Genomic DNA, 22682 nt, shown 5'->3' with positions numbered 1-22682 from the left:
TTGGAATTGCCTATAAAGCACAGGAAGAGGGGCACAACTTCGACAATGATGCACATGGCCAAAATGGGTGTATGCATTTTCTCCTGAATATATTCAGGAGGAAACGCATACGCACTTTTTGGCCAAGGAAGCAAGCGGGCAATGCAAATCTGCACTACAATGAAGTATCCCATGCCACCAGTCAAAAGGGACATCCACAAAATGGGTAAAAACCAGAAAGGCAAGACAGGACCTGGAGAACAGGGAGCCTTGTTATGCTGATGGGCGGGATGTAAATTTCCAACTGCCTCACTAGAGGAGTGCATTGTGTTCCCTAAAACGAGTAAACAACAGAGCTACAGAGCCAAGGACACTTCCAGTCTAGGGAATATACCTTGGGAAAACTGGAAATCAATATGAAAAAGCCACCCAAAAGTCAGGGCTACACTGCTTACAAGAACCTCAACTTGGGTACAGGTTAAATATCCCAGGAAATATAAAAATGGTTCAACAATTTGTGGTACTTATGTACGATGGAATATCCCTCAGCCATGAAATCAATGTCATAAGATCAGTAGCAGCAAAATGAGTGGATTCATGTACGGTGATTCTAAGTGAAATAAGTCACACAGAAAAAGAAACTTATCATAAGATATCACTTATGAAGATCCTGTAAACATGGCTACACATGAACTGAGTTAGGAAAGAGAACAGAGTCTCACATTTAGAAAACACTCTTATGCCTGCTTAAGGGGGAAGGAGAGGTGGGGTGATGCATAAAACCAGAGTTTGATTTAAGCACAGCTACCGTTCCAAAAAGCAACTATGGAATAGACAAGAACTACGCCTAACTCAGTGAAAGTGACTCAAAACCCCATATTTCCCGGCGACGAATATATCAGACTAGTAAGAGTTTTAAAACCTATGTATTGATATGTCACAGTAAGGGAATCAAGTCTGTCTAGACTTGCATAAATGTGGCAGAGAGAATCAGCACAAACCAATTATAAAAAGGAATTTCAAAAACAAAACAAAAAAACAGGGAAATTCTTTACAATTCCTTTAGGGTCTCTGATGAAACCTGGAATGACCCTATCTACAATGACAGCTGGATGTGGCATAAGGCTGGACACTTGGGACTGAGAAGATTAGTGAGATTGGGTGAGCAAATACAGACCCTTTAAAGCAATAATGCATGGCCCCCATTCCTTGGGTCCAAACTCTCCCGGTAGAAGGGAATATTACTACAGATATAACATGTACGGGAAACCTAGAGAATGGACACACTGTGAATACGAAAGGTGGGTAAAACTCAACGAATAGTCCCTCTCTTGGTGCTCCGCTTTGACTTTCCAAGGGATTTACTATCAATCTCCCTACTTGGAGAGACAGCCCCTTTAACCTCCTGGTTCTCACATGTTGCCAATTGGCAACGGATGGAAGGGAAGAGGGAGAACCAATGAGAGAGTAGCTGTTAGGAATTTGGGTGGGCACATGTCACTCTTATTTCCTGGGAGGAAGAAGAATTAACCAAAGTATCAGCCACCCACCGGGAACCAGTATATGTCCTGAAGCAAAATTTTGGACTTGTGTTCAGCTCCCAAAAAACGAGTTGAAAAATGGAGCTCAGGGGCACAGCAATTCACAAACTGGCAGAGTAATAAAGGACAACTATTTTCCAAAAATCTGTTGAGGGAAGGCAATGAGGAGGATTTGAAAGCGAGGCAGAATAGAAGGAAACAGATTTCAAGAGGTACGTTGGAATCACCTGTAAAGCACAGGAAGAGAGGCACAGCATCGAGAATGATGAACTAGGCCAAAAAGGGCATATGCGTTTTCTCCTAAATATATTCAGGAGAAAACGCATACACCCTTTTTGGCCAAGCATGCAATGCAAATCTGCACTACAAAGAAGTATCACTTCCCACCAATCAAAAGGGACATCCACAAAATGTGTAAAAACAAGAAAGGGAAGGCTGGCCCTGGAGAACAGGGAGCCTTGTTATGCTGAAGGGTGGGATGTAAATTGCCAGCTGCCTCACTGGAGGAGTGCATTGTGTTCCCTAAACCAAGTAAACAACAGAGCTACAGAGCCAAGGGCACTTCCAGTCTAGGGAATATACCTTGGGAAAACTGGAAATCAGTAAGACAGAGCCACCCCCAAATTTAGGGCTGCACTGATTACAAGAACCTCAACTTGGGTACACCTTAAATATCCCAGGAAATATAAATATGGTTCAAAAATTGGGGTACGTACGTACGATGGAATATCCCTCAGCCATGAAATCAATGTCATAAGACCAGTAGCAGCAAAGTGAGCGGATTCAGGTACGATGATTCTAAGTGAAATAAGTCACACAGAAAATGAACCTTATCATAAGATATCACTTATGAAGATCCTGTAAACATGGCTCCACATGAACTGAGTTAAGAAAGAGAATTGAGTCTCACATTTAGAAAACACTCTTATGCCTGCTTAAGGGGGAAGGAGAGGTGGGGTGATGCATAAAACCAGAGTTTGATATAAGCACAGGTACCGTTCCAAAAACCAACTATGGAATAGACAAGACCTACACCTTCCTCAGTGAAAGGGACTCAATACCCCATATTTCACACAGAGGAATATATCTGACTAGTAAGAATCTTAAAACCTATGTATTGATATGTCTCCGTAATGGAATCAAGTGTGTCTAGACTGGCATAAATTTGGCAGCGAGAATCAGCTCAAACCCTCTATAAAAAGGAATTACAAAAACAAACCAAAAAAACAGGAAAATCCTTTGCAATTCCTTCAGTGTCTCTGAAGAAACCTGGAATGACCCTATCTGCAATGACAGCTTGATGTGGCATAAGGCTGGACAGTTGGGACAGAGAGGATTGGGGACATTGGGTGAGCAAATGCAGTCACTTTAAAGCAATAATGCATGGCCCCCATTCCATGGGTCCCAACTCTCCAGTTTCAAGGGAATATTACAACAGTTTTAACATGTACGGGAAACCTAGAGAATGGACACACTGTGAATACGAAAGGTTTCTAAAACTCAACGAATAGTCCCTCTCCTGGTGCTCAGGTTTGATATTCCAACTGCTTTACTATCAATCTCCCAAGTTGGAGAGACAGCCCCTTTAACCTCCTGGTTCGCACATGTTGCCAGTTTGGCAGAGGATGGAAGGGAAGAGGGAGATCCAATGAGAGAGTTGCTGTTAGTCATATGGACGGGCACATGTCTGTCTAATTTCCAGGCAGGAAGAAGTATTAACCAAAGTCTTAGCCACCAACCGGGAACCAGTTGAGGTCCTGAACCAAATTTTTGGACGGGCACATATCACTCTAATTTCCCGGCAGGAAGAAGGATTAACCAAAGTCTCAGCCACTCACCGGGATACACTATAGGTCCTGAACCAAATATTTGGGCTTGCGTTCAGCTCCCAAAAAACGAGTTGAAAATTGGAGCTCAGGGGCACAGCAATTCTCAAACGGGCCGAGTAATAAAGGACAACTATCGTCCAAAAATCTGTTGAGGGAAGGCAACGAGGCCGACGTGAAAGCGAGGTAGAATAGCAGGAATCAGATTTCAAGAGGTGTGTTGAAATCACGTGTAAAGCACAGGAAGTGGGGCACAACTTCGACAATGATGCACTTGGCCAAAAAGGGCGTATGCGTTTTCTCCTGAATATATTCAGGAGAAAACGCATAGGCCCTTTTTCCCAAAGCAAGCAAGCGGGCAATGCAAATCTGCATTACTAAGAAGTATCACTTCCCAAATGTCAAAAGGGACATCCACAAAATGTATAAAAACCAGAAAGGCAAGACAGGCCCTGGAGAACAGGGAGCCTTTTTATGCTGATGGGCGGCATGTAAATTGCCAACTGCCTCACTGCAGGAGTGCATTGTGTTCCCTAAAACAAGAAAACAACAGAGCTACAGAGCCAAGGACACTTCCAGTCTAGGGAATATACCTTGGGAAAACTGAAAATCAAGAAGACAGAGACACCCCCAAATTTAGGGCTGCACTGATTAAAAGAACCTCAACTTGTGTACACCTTAAATATCCCAGGAAATATAAAAATGGTTCAAAAATTGTGGTACTTATGTACGCTGGAATATCCCTCAGCCATGAAATCAATGTCATAAGACCAGTAGCAGTAAAGTGAGTGGATTCAGGTACGATGATTCTAAGTGAAATAAGTCACACAGGAAAAGAAACTTATCATAAGATATCACTTATGAAGATCCTGTAAACATGGCTACTCATGAACTGAGTTAGGAAAGAGAACAGAGTCTCACATTTAGAAAACACTCGTATGCCTGCTTAAGTGGGAAGGAGAGGTGGGGTGATGCATAAAACCACAGTTTGATATAAGCACAGGTACCGTTCCAAAAACCAACTATGGATTAGACAACACCTACACCTTCCTCAGTGAAAGGGACTCAAAACTCCATATTTCCCACAGAGGAATATATCTGAGTAGTAAGGATCTTAAAACCTATGTATTCATATGTCTCCATAAGGGAATCAAGTGTGTCTAGACTGGCATAAACATGGCAGCGAGAATCAGCTCAAACCCACTATAAAAAGGAATTTCAAAAACAAAACAAAAAAACAGGGAAATTCTTTACAATTCCTTCAGGGTCTCTGATGAAACCTGGAATGACGATATCTACAATGAGAGCTGCATGTGGCATAAGCCTGGATACATGGGAATGAGAGGATTGGTGAGATTGGGTGAGCAAATGCAGACCCTTTAAAGCAATAATGCATAGCCCCCATTCCATGGGTCCCTGCTCTGCAGATTAAAAGGAATATTAATACAGCTATAACATGTATGGTAGACCTAGAGAATGGACACACTGTGAATATTATCGGTTTCCAAAACTCAACTGAGAGTCCCGCTCGTGGTGCTCTGGTTTGAATTTCCAACTGCTTTACTATCAATCTCCCAACTTGGAGAGACACCCACTTTAAGCTCCTAGTTTGCAAGGGTTGCCAGTTTGGCGGAGGATGAAAGGGAAGAGGGAGAACCAATGAGCAAGTAGCTGTTAGGCATTTCGACGGGTACATGCCACTCTAATTTCACGGCAGGAAGAAGAATTAACCAAAGTCTCAGGCACCCACCGGGAACCAGTATAGGTCCTGAACTAAAATTTGGACTTGCATTCAGCTCACAAATAAACGAGTTGAAAAATGGAGCTCAGGGGCACAGCAATTCACCAATTGGCAGAGAAGTAAAGACAACTATCGTTCAAAAATCTGTTGAGGGAAGGCAACGAGGTGGACTTGAAAGCGAGGCAGAATAGGAGAAAGCAGATTTCAAGAGTTACGCTGGAATCGCCTTTAAAGCAGAGGAAGAGGGAAATAACTTCGTCAATGTTGCACTTGGGCAAAAAGGGCGTATGCATTTTCTCCTGAATATATTAAGGTGAAAACACAAACACCCTTTTTGGCCAAGCAGGAAAGCGGGCAATGCAAATCGGCACTACAAAGAAATATCACTTCCCACCGGTCAAAAGGGACATCTGCAAAATGTGTAAAAACCAGAAAGGCAAGACAGGCCCTGGAGAACAGGGAGCCTTGTTATGCTGATGGGCGGGATGTAAGTTGCAACTGCCTCTCTGGACGAGTGCATTGTGTTCCCTACAACAAGTAAACAACAGAGCTACAGAGACAAGGGCATTTCCAGTCTAGGGAATATACCTTGGGAAAACTGAAAATCAAGAAGACAGAGCCACCCCAAAATTTAGGGCTGCACTACTTATAAGAACCTCAACTTGCGTACACCTTAAATATCCCATGAAAGATAAAAATGGTTCAAAAAATTGTGGTACCTACGTACGATGGAATATCCCTCAGTCATGAAATCAATGTCATAAGACCAGTAGCAGCAAAATGAGTGGATTCAATTACGATGATTCTAAGTGAAATAAGTCACACAGAAATAGAAACTTATCAGAAGATATCACTTGTGAAGCTCCTCTAAACATGGCTACACATGAACTGAGTTAGGAAAGATAACAGTGTAACAAATCTTATCATAAGCTATCACTCATATCGGGAATTTACACATGGCTACACATGAACTGATTTACAAACACAACAGTGTCACACATTTAGAAAACAAGCTTCTGACTGCTTAAGGGGAAAGGCGAGGTGGGGTGATGCATAAATGCACAGTTTTAAATTAGCACAGATACCGTTACATAAACCAAGTATGTAATAGACAACACCTACTCCCGGCACAATGAAATGGACTCAACATCCCCTATTCATTGCTGTGGAATATGTCTGACTCTAAGTATTTTAAAACATGTGTATTCTCATGTCTCCATAAAGGAATCATGTGTGTGTATAATGGCATGAACACAGCACTGAAATTCAGCTAAACCACCTTATAAAAATAAATTTTAAAAGCAAAATGCAAAAACAGAGAGAAAGTCTTAAAAATTACTTTCAGTGCCTGTGTTGCCACCTAGATTGACCACCTTTACACCCACAGCTGGATGAGACATAAGACTGGACACTTGGGGCTGACAAGATTCCTGAGGTTGTGTGAGCAAAAGAACACCACTTAGAGCAATACTGTGTGCTACCCATTCTAGTGGTCCCAACTCTCCAGGTTTAAGGGAATCTTCCTACAGTTAAAACATGCATGGGAAACCCAGTGGATGGTACACTGTGTAATTGGGAAAGTTTTCTAAAAGGTACCTCATTTTTCCTTTCGTCGTGCTCGGCTTCACCATTCCATCTGCATTACTAAAAATCTCCCCACTTGGAGTGTCAGCGCCTTTACCCTCCTGTTATCCACAGTTTGCAAATTGTGCAGAGGATGAACAGGAAGAGGGGAAACAAATGAGAGATTAGCTGTAGGTGTTTGGATGGGCACATGTCACTCTAGTTTCCCATCAGGAAGAAGAATTAACCAAAGGATCAGCCTGAAGCCACGGAACCAGACTAGGGCCTAAAGCCATCCTGCGGTATTGCAGACAGCTCACAAACAGGCGAGTTGAAAAATGGAAATCAGAGGCACAGGAATTCACAAACTTGCAGAGTTATAAAGGACAACTATCATCCAGAAATATATTGAGGTAAGGCAGTGAAGAGGATGTGAATGCAAGGCAGAATTGAATGAAACAGATTTCAAGAGGTAGATTGGAGTCATCTTTAAAGCACATGAAAAGCGACAGAACTTCGACAATGTTGCCCTTGGCCGAAAAGGGAGTATGTGTATTTTCTTGAATATATTCGGGAAAAAATGCATATGCCCTTTTTGGCCAAGCAAGCCATCAGGCATTGCAAATGCACACTACATAGAAGTGTCCCTTACATCCAGTCAAAATGGCCATCCACAAATAGTGTAAAAACCACAAATGCAGGAGAGACCATGGAGAAAAGGGAGCCTGGTTACGCTGATGGACAGGATGTAAATTGCCAACAGCCTCTCTGGAGAACTGTATGTTGTTTTCTAAAACAGAGCTACAGAGCATAGCACACTTCCACTCATGGGCGAGTATTTGGGAAAACAAAAATCCACAACACACAGACAGCCCAAACTTTAGGGCTGCTCTGTTTACAAGAACCTCGACTTTGGTACACTTTAAATATCCCAGGAAAGGAAAAAAAATGGATATAGATGTTGTGGTACTTATATACAATGGAATGTCACTCAGACATAAAATCAATGTCATAAGGCCAATAGCAGCATAATGAGTGGCTTTAGGTACGATGATGCTAAGTGAAATGAGCCACAAAGAAAAAGAAACTTATTGTAATATATCACTTACAGAGGGAATGTATACATGGCTACACATGAACTGAATTTCAAAAGAGAACAGAGTTACACATTTTGAAAACACACTTATTCCTCCTTAAGAGGAAAGGTGACGTGGGGTGATGTGTAAAAGCAGAGTTTGAAATTAGCACAGATACCATTCCATATACCAAAAATGTAATAGACAAGACCTACTCATTTCTCAATGAACTGGACACAAAACACCCTATTCACTGAAGATTAATATATCTGCCTGGTAATAACTTTGAAACCCATGTATTTATATGTCTCCATAATGGAAGCAAGCGTATGTAGATTGGCATAAACACAGATCAATGGAACCATACAGAAAGTCCAGAGATAAACCTACATGCCTATGGCTATCTCATCTATGACAAAGGAGCTAAGGATATAAAATGGAGAAAAGACAGTCTCTTCAGTAATTGGTGCTGGGTAAACTGGACCCCTACACATAAAAGAATGAAATTAGAACACTCCATAACACAAAACACAAAAATAAACTCTAAATGGATTAGAGATCTAAATATAAGACCAGACACTATAAAACACTTAGAGGAAACCATAGGCAGAACACTCTATGACATAAATCACAGCAAGATCCTTTTTGACCCACCTCCTAGAGAAATGGAAATAAAAACGGAACTCAACAAATGGGACCTAATGAAACTTAAAAGCTTTTACACAGTACAGGAAAACATAAACAAGATGCAAAAACAACCCTCTAAAAGGGAGAAAATATTTTCAAATGAAGCAATTGACAAAGGATTAATCTCCAAACTTTACAAGCACCTCATGTAGGTCAATATCACATAAACAAACAACCCAATCCAAAAACGGGCAGAAGACCTAAATAGACATTTCTCCAAAGAAGATATACAGATTACCAAGAAACACATGAAAGGATGCTGAACATCACTAATCATTAGAGAAATGCAAATCAAAACTACCGTGAGGTATCACCTCACAGCAGTCAGAGTGGCAATCATCAAAAAATCTACAAAACAATAAATGCTGGAGAGGCCTTTATTGGCGAAAAGGGAACACATTTGAATTGTGGGTTGGAATGTAAATTGACATGGGCACTAGGGATAACAGTACGAAGGTTCCTTTAAATAACTAACAATAGAAGTACCATACGACACAACAATCCAACTACTGGGCATTTGCCTTGCAAAAACCGTAATTCAAAAAGAGTTATGTACAAAAATGTTCATTGCAGCTCTATTTGCAATAGCCAGGACATGGAGGCAACGTAAGTGTCCATCGACAGATGAATGGATAAAGAAGATCTGGCACATATATACAATGGAATATTACTCAGCCATAAAAAGAAGCAAAACTGAGTTATTTGTACTGAGGTGGATGGACTTAGAATCTGTCCTACACAGTGAAGTAAGTCAGAAAGGGAAAAACAAATACTGTATGTTAACAGAGATATATGGAATCTAATGACGAAAAGAAAAAAGATTTTGAAGAACCTAGTGGCAGGACAGGATTAAGGACACAGACATAGAGAAAGGACTTGAGGACACCGGAAGGGGGATGGGTAAGGTGGGACGAAGTGAGAGAGTGGCATGGACATAAATACATTACCAAATGTAACACAGATAGCTACTGGGAAGCAGCCACATAGAACAGGGAGATCAGCTCGGTGGTTTGTGACCACATAAAGGGGTGGGATATGGAGTGTGGGAGGGAGATGCAAGAGGGTGGGGATCTGGTGATATTTGTGTATGTATAGCTGATTCACATTTTTATACAGCAGAAAAGAACACTCCATTGTAAAGCAATTATACTCCAATAAACGTGTAAAAGGAAAAAGAAAAAGAAAGCCCAGGGATAAACCTATACCCCTATGGTCAACTAATCTATGACAAAGGAGGCAAGACTATACAATGGAGATAAGACAGTCTCTTCAATCATTGGTGCTGGGAAATATGGACAGCTACATGTAAAACAATGAAATTAGAACACTCCCAACACCATACATAAAAAAATATATTCAAAATGGATTAGAGACCTTAATGCAAGACTGGACAGTATAAAACTCTGAGAGGAAAACTTACGAAGGATACTCTGACGTAAATCACAGCAAGATCACTTTTGATACACCTCCTATAGTAATGAAATAAAAAAGAAAACTAAACAGATGGGACCTAATGAAACATAAAATCTTTTCCAAAACAAAGGAAACTACAAACAAGACGAAAAGACAACCCTCAGAATGGCAGAACATATTTGCAAACGAATCAATGGACAAATGATTAATCTCCAATATATATAAACAGCTCATGAAGCTCAATATTAATAAAACAAACAACCCAATACAAAAATGGAAGAAGATCTAAATAGTCATTTCTTCCAAGAAGTCATAGAGATGGCCAGTACGCACATGAAAATCTGCTCAACATAACTAATTATTAGAGAAATGGAAATCGAAACTACAATGAGGTATCACGTCACACCTGTTAAAATGGGCATCATCAGAAAATCTACAAACAACAAATGCTGGAGCGGGTGTGGAGAAAAGGATCCTTCTTCCACTATTGTTGGGAATGTAAATCGATACAGTCTCTATGGAGAACAGTATGGAGGTTCCTTAAAAACCTAAAAATAGAATTAACATATAATTCAGCAATCCCACTACTGGGCATATACCCAGAGAAAACCATAAATCAAAAAGACACGTTCACCACAATGTTCATTGCAGCACTATTTACAATAGCCAGGTAATGAAAGCAACCTAAGTGCCCACAGACAGACGAATGGATAAAGATGTGGTACATATATACAATGGAATATTACTCAGCCATACATAGTAATGAAATTGGGTCATTTGTAGAGACCTTGATGGATCTAGAGACTGTCATTCAGAGAGAAGTAAGTCAGAAAGAGAAAAACAAATATTGTATATTAATGCATATATATGGAACCTAGAAAAATGCTACAGATGAACCGGTTTGCAGGGCAGAGATAGAGACACAGATGGAGAGAACAAACATATGGACACCAAGGGGGGAACGCCATGTGAGGGTAGTGGTGGGATGAATTGGGAGACTGGGATTCACATGTGCACACTTATATGTATAAAATAGATATCCAATAAGAACTTGCTGTATAAAAGAAATAAATTTAAAAAATAAACAAATAAATAAATTATTTAATAAAATAAAACAGAAAAAAAGTTTTTCCCTTCACATAGACGTCTTTATATTAATGCATTATTTCCATGTTTATATCTCCAAATTAAGAAAAAGAGGAATAAATAAAATCTACCTTGAACCAAAAATAAATAAATAAATAAATAAATAAATTAAAAAAAAACAGAACCCACCATTTATACAGAGGAAAATCGTATCAGGGCACTTGCTCCAGTGGTAAAAAAAATCTTAAGTTCGTCAGAGGTGGGAAATTGTCTCCCATGCAGTCAGCAGCGCTCCCCACCTCCAAAAGGAGCTTCCTCATTGCAAAGCTGTGGGACTGTGTTGAGGCGTTTGTGAGTAAATATGAGCTGAGCCCCAGTCCTGCTGCAGCTGAACTCTTCCCACCCTTTCCAGGTAAAACAGATGAATATGTACAAGCACTTTCAAGCCTAGAGGAAGGGCTGTGGAGCCACACCAGCGACAGCACGCAGGCCAACTTGGTGCCTGCAGGCCAGCCAGGATGATCCTGGCCCCAGATGGTCTTCTGGAGGCTTTCCATTTACCTGCCTGAGATACCCCTCCTGCCACGGCCCCCACTGCTTTTTTACTTCCTCACCTCTGACTGGGGAGGAATTCCGGTGGCAGGTATGGGTGACACATCCTCTTCTTTAGCAGGTGGCAGCCTGGCAACTCCTGCAGAAAGTCCAGCAGAGCCCCACTCACAATGGGCCACCCACAAAGCCACGGCCCCTCACTCCCCCCACCACCCCAGCCCCGACACTGCTGACGGGGCAGAGAATATGGCGTCAGGCACAGCTACAGGGGCTCTTGCTGACTGGAGAGGTGTTTATATTGACCTCAACCCAGGCACACCTGGGGAGGTCTGCCAGGCAGTGTCAGGCTGCCCAAATCAGCCAATCCTCACCCCTCAGGGGCTCACAGTTGCAGAAAATGAAACTTGCTAAATGGGCCAGTCCCAAGGAAGAGGTGAAGGCTCTTGAGATTTAGGATAGTATAGGGGCTGCAGCTGCGGCTTGTTTTCTTATCATTTTATCTGGTCCATGAGTGAAAAACAACTTCAAGAAGACCCTATCCTAATAAGAGGAACCCAGGAGTCAGGGAGACGAGTGATGGTGGGTGGAGACAGAGGCCTGGTGCCCTGGCTGCAGTGGAAGTGTCTGGAAGACCAGGCAGAGAGAGGCTGCACAGAGTGATAGCCAGGGTCACAAACCTGTCAGAGCTGCTGTTTGTTAGTTCAAGTCCTGCTCTGAGGTGTTCTGTGTCAGCTGTGTGTGTCAGGTGAGCTGGGGATTCTCTGCAAGGTGGGCTATGTGCACAGTCCCTGTGTGTCCAGCCCTGCTCGGGTACTTGCCCAGGGGAGCTCTGTATCCTGGGAAGGGCCTGACTATGAGAGCCCCATGGGCTGCTGGGTAGCTGCACAGGTGAGCTCCATACCGTGGGAGGGACTTGACCACGAGAGCCCCGTGGTCTGTGGGGTGGGGGTGCAGCCCAGGTGAGCTCCATATCCTGGGATTGGCCTGACCACGAGAGCCCCATGGGCTGCTGGAGACCTGGTAAAGGATATCAGGACAGTCAGTGAAGCCACCGAGGATATATATACATCCAGTAGCTCCTATTTCCTACACACTGCTTGTCATTCTACCATCCACCAGGCCATGGCATTCTGTATTAGACTTCAATGATGCCTTCTTCTGTATTCCATTCATCTCAGAGTCACAAGAATTTTTGGCTTGTGAGTGGCAGGACACAACATGCAACCAAAGCAATAATGCTGGGCCGTCCTGCCCCAATGGTTAAAAAATCCCCACTCCATCATTGGGGAAATGTCCTCTAAAGACCTAAAAGTTCTACCTCTGTAAAAGGGAACCCTCCTTCAATATGCAGAGGACATTCTGATCGCCAGGCCTACTAAAGACGCCTCTGAACTACCTAGCCAATAAAGGATAGAAGGTGTCCAAGAAAAAGGCTCAAATATCCCAGGCTAAGGTGACATGCCTGGGCTTCATTCTCACAGATATTCGGAGAAACGCATCCCAGGATAGGGAAGAAGCCATTTGCAGCCTTACCTCTTCTAAAACTAAAAGACAGCTTAGGGGTTCATGGGGAGGCCAAGATTTTCTGCATCTGGATCCCTAACTACAGTCTAATAGCTGGGCCTCTACATGAAACACTGACACGGAAAGATGATGATCCTTTTGAATAGAATCCAGAAGCAGCCTTACAAGAATGGAAAGAGCAGTCAATTCAGACCCTTGCCCTGGAACTCCTTAATTTAGCTAAACCCTTTGACCTTTACATACCCAGTCAAAGATTAATAGCCCTTGGAGCCTTAGTGCAAAAACTGGGACCACTTGAAATGGAGCAACACAAGAATGCCCTTCAGGTATGATAAACTATGGTGACCAAGGGCTTTGCCCAACGACTCATCAGGCCAGGATACTGGGGTATCTAAAAAGCTGGAAATCAGCAGCCCGCAAGGCCAGCTCCCTCCTAAGTGTAAAGGACACCACGTGGTGATCCTAACCACCCATCATGCCCTGAAGTTGCAGGGGTCGCTCTGTGGACACACTGACCTCAAGTGAGGAGGCCCTCCAACTCCAAGCTCCAGAGAGACAAACGGGAGCAAGGGTCCCCATAATGACTCGTGTGACCATCACTTGACATGGAGTTTCTCTCAGAAAACAACAAGAGTGTGCCCCGAAAGAGCAGACTACTGCTGGCAGGACTTACTGCACCCAGAGGGGAGCTAATAAGCTTGGCGGGGGAAACGTATATCACGCTTTCACCACAGAAAACCCTACAGACACCGTGGTGATGGTAGTCAATATGACCGGCTGGACTGCTGGCTACTTCTAAAGGCCCTTGACTCAGTGGACGTCATGGTCCTGGATCACCACTGACACTGGACTGTCTGGGAGATGCGTGGGCAGGGCTCTGACACATGGTGCTGTTTGTACATTAATTCAGGGAACTAATTAAAGAAAGCACAGACTATATGTCAGAGCATCTAGGCTGGCAAAAACCGTCGGCCTAAGGTCCCTGAACAAATGTGGGGTGGGGTCAAAACTGCCAACGCAGCATCTCTGCACATATCGTTCCTGGACCCTTAAAGGTCATTAGAATCTATAAAACTTCCAATGCTGGTGCTCAGGTGGACGAGAAGTAAGGCAGGAGGCCTTGGGACAATCAACCTCACCTGGAGGCTGGTGGAGAGAAGTTTTGCGCCTCCCCCAAGGTATCAGGGCTCCCACCACAGCATGAAGCAGTTACAAAAGAGGGGTCTGCACCCTCAACACCACAAGAATGAGAAATGGAACGAAAAGCAAAGGAGGTGTTCGTCTCCGGCAACGTTCAATAAAAATTCCTGGGATATAAAATGAGAATCTGGGCAATAAAATAAAGTCTAACCTGTTTTTCCTTTCTGCTTTGTATAATTTCACGTGCCCCTAGGGTTACGCATGCAGAGGTCCCACACCCGGCAATTCAGACCCAATATCCTAGTGAAGAACGGCTGGGTCGACACCTCAGCTAGCGGGGTCCCATGCAGACTCCGTGGCATAGAGCCTGAGCTGCAGCCAACCCAGCCCTCGCGTGCCCAATCCCCTCCATCCCACTGACGCTGCCAGGATCCCTACACAGTAGCACAGCCCACAGCACGTGGGGGAGTGCACACTCTCACCTCTCCATTCTGTTTTCAAAATAATAATTCCTTTGCTTCTGAACCAAACTCAGTCTTGATCTGTTGGCTCCAATAACACTGGGCACGGGGAATCCTGTTGGGGTCCACTCTGGAGGATCAGTAACAGAAATTGAGAACATTGTAATTTCAATGAACATATGTGTGAGCCAAACTGTAGTTAACATAGAGCAGTGTATAATGCTCGGGTAAAATAAAATGTTTCTAAGACTTACATTTGATATTTCCATCATTTTACTATAAGCAAGTTCAGTGAAGACGTCTGTCTTGTCAGGTCAACATTAGAGAAATGAAGTGATTTATTTCCATGGATGTACATCGAATACTCTTGGCTGAAGCTTCAATCTTGTTTTGAATGCTTTTCCATTGAAAATGATACCTCTCTCTCTGTCCCCCCATTTCTGAGAAGTATAAAATCTTATAATTTATTATTACCAAAGGGGAAAGGTAGGAGAAGGGATAAATTAACAGTTTGGGATTAAAACATACACACTGCTATGTATAAAATAGATCATCAACAAGGAACTACTGTATAGCACAGGGAACTACACTGAATATTTTGCAATAACCTATAAGGGGAAATAATCTGAAAAAGAATCGATATTTTTATTGACATCATCTATCAATGACAGATAAAATGTAACCTAAGCAAGGCCGATGGTGAGCGCTTCTGACCCTGAAGATTTCAATCATCTAAAGTTTGGGCTCTGCCTATTTCCCAAGGCCCTTAATGGACATACGTGTAGCCGTAGCTTAAAAATTCCCCAGTTTGGGGTTCGGGGAAGCACTGATTTGGAAAAATCCCTGGTGTTCTCCTTACATGCATGGGACCCTTCCTACAGCTAAAACATGCCTGTCACACCTAGAGGATGGTACACCATTTGATCGGAAAGAGTTTGGAAAAGGCACCTTATCTCCTCATCGCCTGGTGCTCGGGTTCACCACTGCAGCATCTTTCCTAACAATCTCCTCACTTGGGGATATCAGCACCGTCAACATCCTGTTGCACACAGTTTGGAATTTGTCCAGAGGATGAAGCGGAAGGATGAGAAAAATTTAGAGACAAGTCTTAGGTGTTCAGACAGCCACATGCCACTCTAATTTCCAATCCGGAAGACAAATTCATCAAAGGCTAGAATTGCCCACGGAAACAGAATAGGGCTAGAGGAAATACCGCTGTTTTGTGTCCAGTTTCCTAAAACACAAGATGAAAAATAGAACTCAGGGACACTAAAATTCATGAAACTGCAGAGTTGAAAATATTGTCGAAAAATGTCTTGAGGTAAGTCACAGAAAAGTATTTGTAAGCAAGGGAGAGTGGCAGGAAACAGATTTGAAGAGGTAGAAAGGACTCCCCATTAAAGTACAAGAAAACGGGCTGAACATCGCCAATGATGCAGTTGGCCCAAAAGGGCATATGCATTTTTTCTGAATATATTCAAGTAAAGGCCATACACTCTTTTTATCCAACCAAACAGGTGGGCACTGAAAATCAATACTACAAAATGTATTGCTTCAGATCAGTCAGAAGGGCCATCCACATAAAGCGTAAACACCAGAAATGCAGGACAGGGCGAGGAGAAAAGGGAACCCTGTGAGGCTGATAGTGGAATTGTAATTTGACAACGGCCACTCTGGAGAAGTGTATTGTGTTTGCTAAAACATCTAAAAAATGAGCTACAGAGCATAGGGAACTTGCACTCATGGGCGTATACCTTGGGAAAAACAAAAATCGACAGAAAACAGGCACACCAACGTTTACCACCTCTCTGTTAAAAAGGGCCTCCACTTGGATATAACCTAAATGTCCCTGGAAGGATAAAATGGATAAAAGAGATGGGCTACTTATGTAGAGTGGAATATTACTCATCCAGAAATCAATGAAATAAGGCTAGTTGGAACAACTCTGGAGGAGTTACATATGATCATTCTAAGTGACATATGTCAGAAAGAAAAAGACACATATCACAAGATGTCACTTAAAGGTGGAATCAAAAATGGCTACACATGAAATAAACTACAAAACAGAAACATAGTCAAATATGTAGAAAATACACATAAGGCTGCTAAATGGGAAAGCTGGGGAATGGTGAGGTATTTTCCAGGAGGTTGAACCTAGCAAAGTTACCATTCCAAGTATCAAATTGAATAACTGACAAGGCCTACACAGTACCTAAAAGAACTGAACTCAGCTCACTCAAGTAACTGGAAAATAATACATATGACTGGTAAGCATCTGAAAAATAATTTATTGTTGTCTCACAGTACATGAATTAAGTGGATGTGCAGCAGCAAAAAACAGAGCTTTGAAAATCAGCTATATCCAATATAAAAATAAATTTAAAAATATTTATAAAAACAGTGAGACAGACAAAAATTCTTACAACTTTTGTTGAACGGCTATGATGTAACATGGATTTAACATATTTAGACCCAAGACAGGATGATATATAAGGCTGGAAGCTATGCATGCTAAGAGATGTTAAAGAGGATGGGTGAGGAAATGCAGACAATTTAAAGTAATACTGCCTGGTACCCATTCCATGGGTCCCAAATCTGCAGGTTCAAGGGAATCTTCTGACAGCGAAAACATGCCTTGGAAACCGAGATGAATGTACACTGTGTGCTCAGGAAAGGTGTCTAAAATGCACCTCATTTTTGATCTCTTGGTGCTGGGGTTCGCCATTCCAGCCTCATTACTAACAATCTCCCCACTTGGAGAATCAGCACCTTTAACCTCCTGTGTCACACAGTTTGCAATTTGTGCAGAGGATAAATGGGAAGAGGGGGAACCAAAGAGGGATTAGCTGTAGGAGTTTTCAAAGGCACATGTCACTCTAATTTCCCATTAGGAAGAAGAATTAAACAAAGTCTCAGCCTGCCTCCTCAGAACCAGAATATGGCCTGAAGCAATCCAATGGTTTGGCGGCCAGCTCACAAAAAAAGCGAGTTGCAAAATGGAGCTCAGGAGCAGACAATTCAAAGACCTGCAAAGATATAAATGATAACCAACATCCAAAAATATATTCAGGTAAGGCAACGAAGAGGATCTGAATGAGAGGCAGAATTGCAGGAAACAGATTTCAAAAGGTAGATTGTACTCACATTTAAAGCATATGAAAAGCAGCAGAATTTCTAATATGATGCAGTTGGGCAAAAAAGGGTGTATGTGTTTTTTCGTGAATATCTTCAGGAAAATAAAACACATACAGAGTTTTTGGCCAACCAAGCAAGCGGGAAATGCAAATCTGCCCAACAAAGAAGTCTCAATTTCCACTGCTCAGAAAGGCCATCCAAAAAATGTCTACAAACCAGAAATGCAGGAGAGGCCATGGAGAACAGGGAGCCTAGTCACGCTGATGGGTGGGGTATAAATATCCAAGAGCCACTCGGAAGAAGTGTATGCTGTTTCCTAAAACATCAAAAATACAAAGCCCCCGAGCAAAGGGGATTTCAACTCATGGGCATATAACTTGGGAAGACTAAATATCAACAATACACAGGCACCCCAAAGTTTAGGGCAGCTCTGCATAAAAGAACCTCAACTTTGGAACACCTAAAATATCCCAGGAAAAAGAGAAAAGCCTAAAGAAATTGTGGTAATTTTATACAACAGAATATCACTCAGACGTGAAATCAATGTCATAAGGCCAGTAGCAGCATAATGAGTGGATTTATGTATAATGATTCTAAGTGAAATTAGTCACACAGAAAAAAGAATCTTATCATAAGATATCACTTACAGAGTGAATGTCAACATCACAACACATTAACTGAATTAAGAAAGAGAACAGAGTCTCACATTTAGAAAACACTCTTATGCCTCCTTAAGGAGAAAGGAGAGGTGGGGTGATGCATAAACCCCGACTTTGATATTAACACGGGTACCATTCTATAAACCAAATACTGAATAGACAAGACCTACACCTTCCTCAGTGAACGAGACTCAAAACGCCTATTCCCCGCAGAGGAATATATCTGACTAGTAAGAATCTTAAAACCTATGTATTGATATGTCTCCGTAAGGGAATCAAGTGTGTCTAGACCGGCATAAACATGTCAGTGAAAATCAGCTGAACCCCATTATAAAAATGAATTTCAAAAACAAAACAAAAAAACAGCGAAATTCCTACACAATTCCTTCAGGGGTTCTGATGAAACCTGGAATGACCCTATCTGCAAAGACAGCTGGATGAGATATAAGGCTGGACACTTGGGACTGAGAGGACTGGTGAGATTGGGAGAAAAATGCAGACCCTTTTAAATAGTAATGCATGCCACCATTCCATTGGTCCCAAATCTCCAGGTAGAAGGGAATATCAATACAGTTATAACATGTATGGGAAACCTACAGAATGGTCACCCTGTGATGGCGAAAGGTTTCTAAATGTCTCCTAATTTTTCCTCTCTTTGTGCTCCAGTTTGGCATTCCAACTGCCTTACTATCAATCTCCCAACTTAGCAGAGTCAGCTCCTATAACCTCCTGGTTCGCACAGTTTGCTAATTGTGCAGAGGATGAAAGGGAAGAGGGAGAACCAATCAGACAGTAGATGTAGGCATTTGGACGGGCACATGTCACTCTAAATTCCCGTCAGGAAGAAGAATTAACCAAAGCCTCAGCCACCCGCAGGGAACAGTATAGCCACCCCTGGAACCAGTATAGGTCCTGAAGCAAAATTGTGGATTTGCGGTCAGCTCCCAAAAATGGGATTTGAAAATTGGAGCTCAGGGGCACAGCAATTCACAAAGCTGCAGAGTTATAAAGGACTACTCTCTTCCAAAATCTGTTGAGGGAAGGCAACGAAGCGGACTTGAAAATGAGGCAGAATTGCACAAAACATATTTCAAGAGGTAAATTGGAAACGCCTTTAAAGCACAGGAAAAGTATCACAACTTCGACAATGATGCACTTGGTCAAAAACGGCGTATGACTTTTCTCCTGAATGTATTCAGGAGAAAACACATATGTCCTTTTTGGCCAATCAAGCAAGCGCACAATGCAAATCCACACTACAAAGAATTGTCACTTCCCACCGGTCAAAAGGGACATCTGAAAATGTCTAAAAACCAGAAAGGCAGAAGAAAGATGACAAGGGAATGAAGCAATGTTATCCCAAGGGTCATGGAGGATTGTGATGAAAAGCAAATGGAGCATTGTGATGACAAGATTATGTAGCATATTGCTGACAAAGGCAGGGAGATTTGTGATGATTAGTTTCATGGAGCACTGTGATGACAAGCGTCATGGAGCATTGTGATTACAGGGGTCATAGAGAATTGGGATGACAAGGGCATGGAACATTTTGATGACAAAGTTCCAGGATCATTGTGTTGTCAGGGTTCATGGAGCGTTGTGATGACAGTGGTCATGGAATATTGTGATGACAGGGTTCATGGACCATTGTGATGAGAATGTCATGGAGCATTGGGGTGAAAATGTTCATGGAGTATTGTGATGACAGGGGTCATGGAGCAATGTGATTACAAGGTACTGGAACATTGTGATGAGAAGACCATGGAGCCTTGTGATGACAAGTCTCATGGAGCATTCTGATGAAAAGGGGCATGGAGCATTGTGATTACAGGGGTCTTACAGCATTGTGATGAAAAGGGCATGGAACATTGTGATGAAAAAGGCATGGAGCCTTTTCATGACAGGGTTTAAGGAGCATACAAATGACAAGTGTCAGGGAGCATTGTGATGACATATGTCATGGCCCATTGCGATGACAATGGCAGGGAGCATTGTGATGCCAAATGTAATGGAGGATTGAGATGACAAATATAATGGAGCAGTGTGATGACTAGGGCTTGGAGCATTATGATGACAAGGGCCATTGAGAATTTTCATGAAAATGTCGTGAAGCATTGTGATGACAATGTCCTGGAGCACTGTGATGAGAAAACCATTGAGCATTGAGATGATAAATCTCATGGAGCATACTGATGAAAAGGGGCATGGAGCATTGTGATTACAGGGATATTGGAGCACTGTGATGACAAGGGCATGGAGCATTTTGTTGAGAAGACCATGGAATATTATTATGATATGTGTCATGGAAATTTGTGATGACCAGGACATAGAGCATTGTGATTAAAGGTGTCTTGGAGCATTGTGATGGCAAGTGTCACGGAGCCTTGTGATGACAAGGCCGTGGAACATTGTGATGGCACGGGTCATGGAGCATTGTTATGACAGGGTAATGGAGCATTGTGATTACAAGGTTTATGGAGCATTGCGATGACAAATCTGTGGACCGTTGTGATGAAAAGTGCGTGGCACTTTGCGATGACAAGAGTCATGGAGCATTTTTCTGAAAAAGGCATGGAGCATTGTGATGACAAGGGTCATGGAGCATTGTGATGAAAAGTTCATGGAGCATTGTGGTTACAAATGTCACAGAGCCTTGTGATGACGAGGGCATTGACCATTGTTATGACAAATGTTATGAATCATTGTGATGACTGGAGTCACGGAGCATTGTGATGACAGGGGTCATGGAGCATTTTGATGACAAGGGCATGGAGCATTGTGATGACAGTGGCATGGAACATTGTGATGAGAAGTTCATGGAGTATTTAGAAGAAAGGTGTCAGGGAGCATTGTGATGACATATATCATGGTCCACTGTGATGACAATGGCAGGGAGCATTGTCCTGACAAGCACATGGAGCATTTTGATGAAAAGGGTCATGGAGCATTGTGCTGAGAAAGGCATAGAGCATTGTGATGACAAGGGTCAAAGAGCATTGTGATGAAAAGTTCATGGAGTATTGTGGTTAAACGGTCACTGAGACTGTTGATGATGAGGGCATATACCATTGTCATGACAAATGTCATGAAGCATAGTGATGACTGGAATCATGAAGCATTGTGATGACAGGGGTCATGGAGCATTGTGATAACTAGGGCATGGAGCATTGTGATGACAAGTTCATGGAGCATTGGTCTAATAAGTTTCATGGATTATTGTGATGACATTTGGAATGGCGCATTGTGATGACAAGGGCATTTACCATTGTGATGACCAAGTCATGCAGTATTGTGAAGATTGGTGTCAGGGAGCATTGTGATGATATATGTAACGGCACATTGTGATGGCAATGGCATGGAGCATTGTGATGCCAAGTGTCATGGAGGATTCTGATGACAAAGGTAATGGAGCCTTGTGATGACAATGGCTTGGAGCATTGTGATGACAAGGGTCAGGGAGCATTGTGCTGACAAGTGCATGGAGAAATCTGATGACAAGGGTCATGGAACATTCTGATGACAAGCTTGTGGAGTATTTTGATGACAATGGCATGGAACATTTTGATGAAAGCGGCATGGGGCATTGTGATGAAAAAGGCATGTAGCCTTTTCGTGACAGGGTTCAAGGAGCATTCTGACGACAAGTGTCAGGGAGCATTGTGATGACAAGTGTACTGAGAATTGTGATGACAAACGTCATAGAGAATTGTGATGAAAAGTGCATGGAGTATTGTGATGACAGGCATCATGGAGCGTGATGAGAAGTGTTATGGAACTTTGTGATCCCAAGGGTTTGGAGCATTGGGATGACAGAGGTCATGGATCATTTTAATTTCAAGGAGCATGGAGCATTGTGATGACAAGAGCATGAAGCAATGTGAACCCATGGTTCATGGAGGATTGTGATGACAATGGTAATGGAGTATTGTAATGACAAGTGCATAGATCATTGTAATGACAAGGTCATGTAGCATTTTGCTGACAAAGGAATGGAGCTTTGTGATGACAGTTGTCATGGAGCACTGTGATGACAAGCGTCACGGAGCATTGTGAATACAGGGGTCATGGAGAATTGGGATGAGAAGGCTTGGATAATTGTAATGACAAGGGTCATAGAGAATTGGGCTGAAAATGTTCATGGAGTATTGAGATGACTGGGGTCATGGAGCATTGTGATGAAAGAGGTCATGTAGAATTTTGATTTCATTGTGCTGAGAATAGCCTGAAGCATTATGCTGTTGGGCATGATGCATTGTGATGACAAGTCTCATGGAGCATTGTGATGACCAGGGGCATGGG

The 22682-nt window shown here is 42.5% G+C and overlaps 1 long non-coding RNA gene across 1 annotated transcript in view; it reads left to right on the top strand.

Moving 5' to 3' along the window:
* The window catches only part of LOC308610858, a 308372-nt gene extending 288315 nt beyond the window's left edge, over nucleotides 1–20057 (top strand). Inside the window, exon 3 of the long non-coding RNA XR_014014682.1 lies at nucleotides 19993–20057. This is a non-coding gene — a long non-coding RNA (uncharacterized lncRNA). The remainder of the gene's footprint in view (nucleotides 1–19992) is intronic.
* Nucleotides 20058–22682: the final 2625 nt, after the last annotated feature.

Source organism: Mesoplodon bidens (assembly GCF_964165515.1).
Source record: "Mesoplodon bidens genome assembly, contig: HAP1_SCAFFOLD_306, whole genome shotgun sequence".
Taxonomy (NCBI): domain Eukaryota; kingdom Metazoa; phylum Chordata; class Mammalia; order Artiodactyla; family Ziphiidae; genus Mesoplodon; species Mesoplodon bidens.
This window is presented reverse-complemented; position numbering and strand designations above follow the sequence as displayed.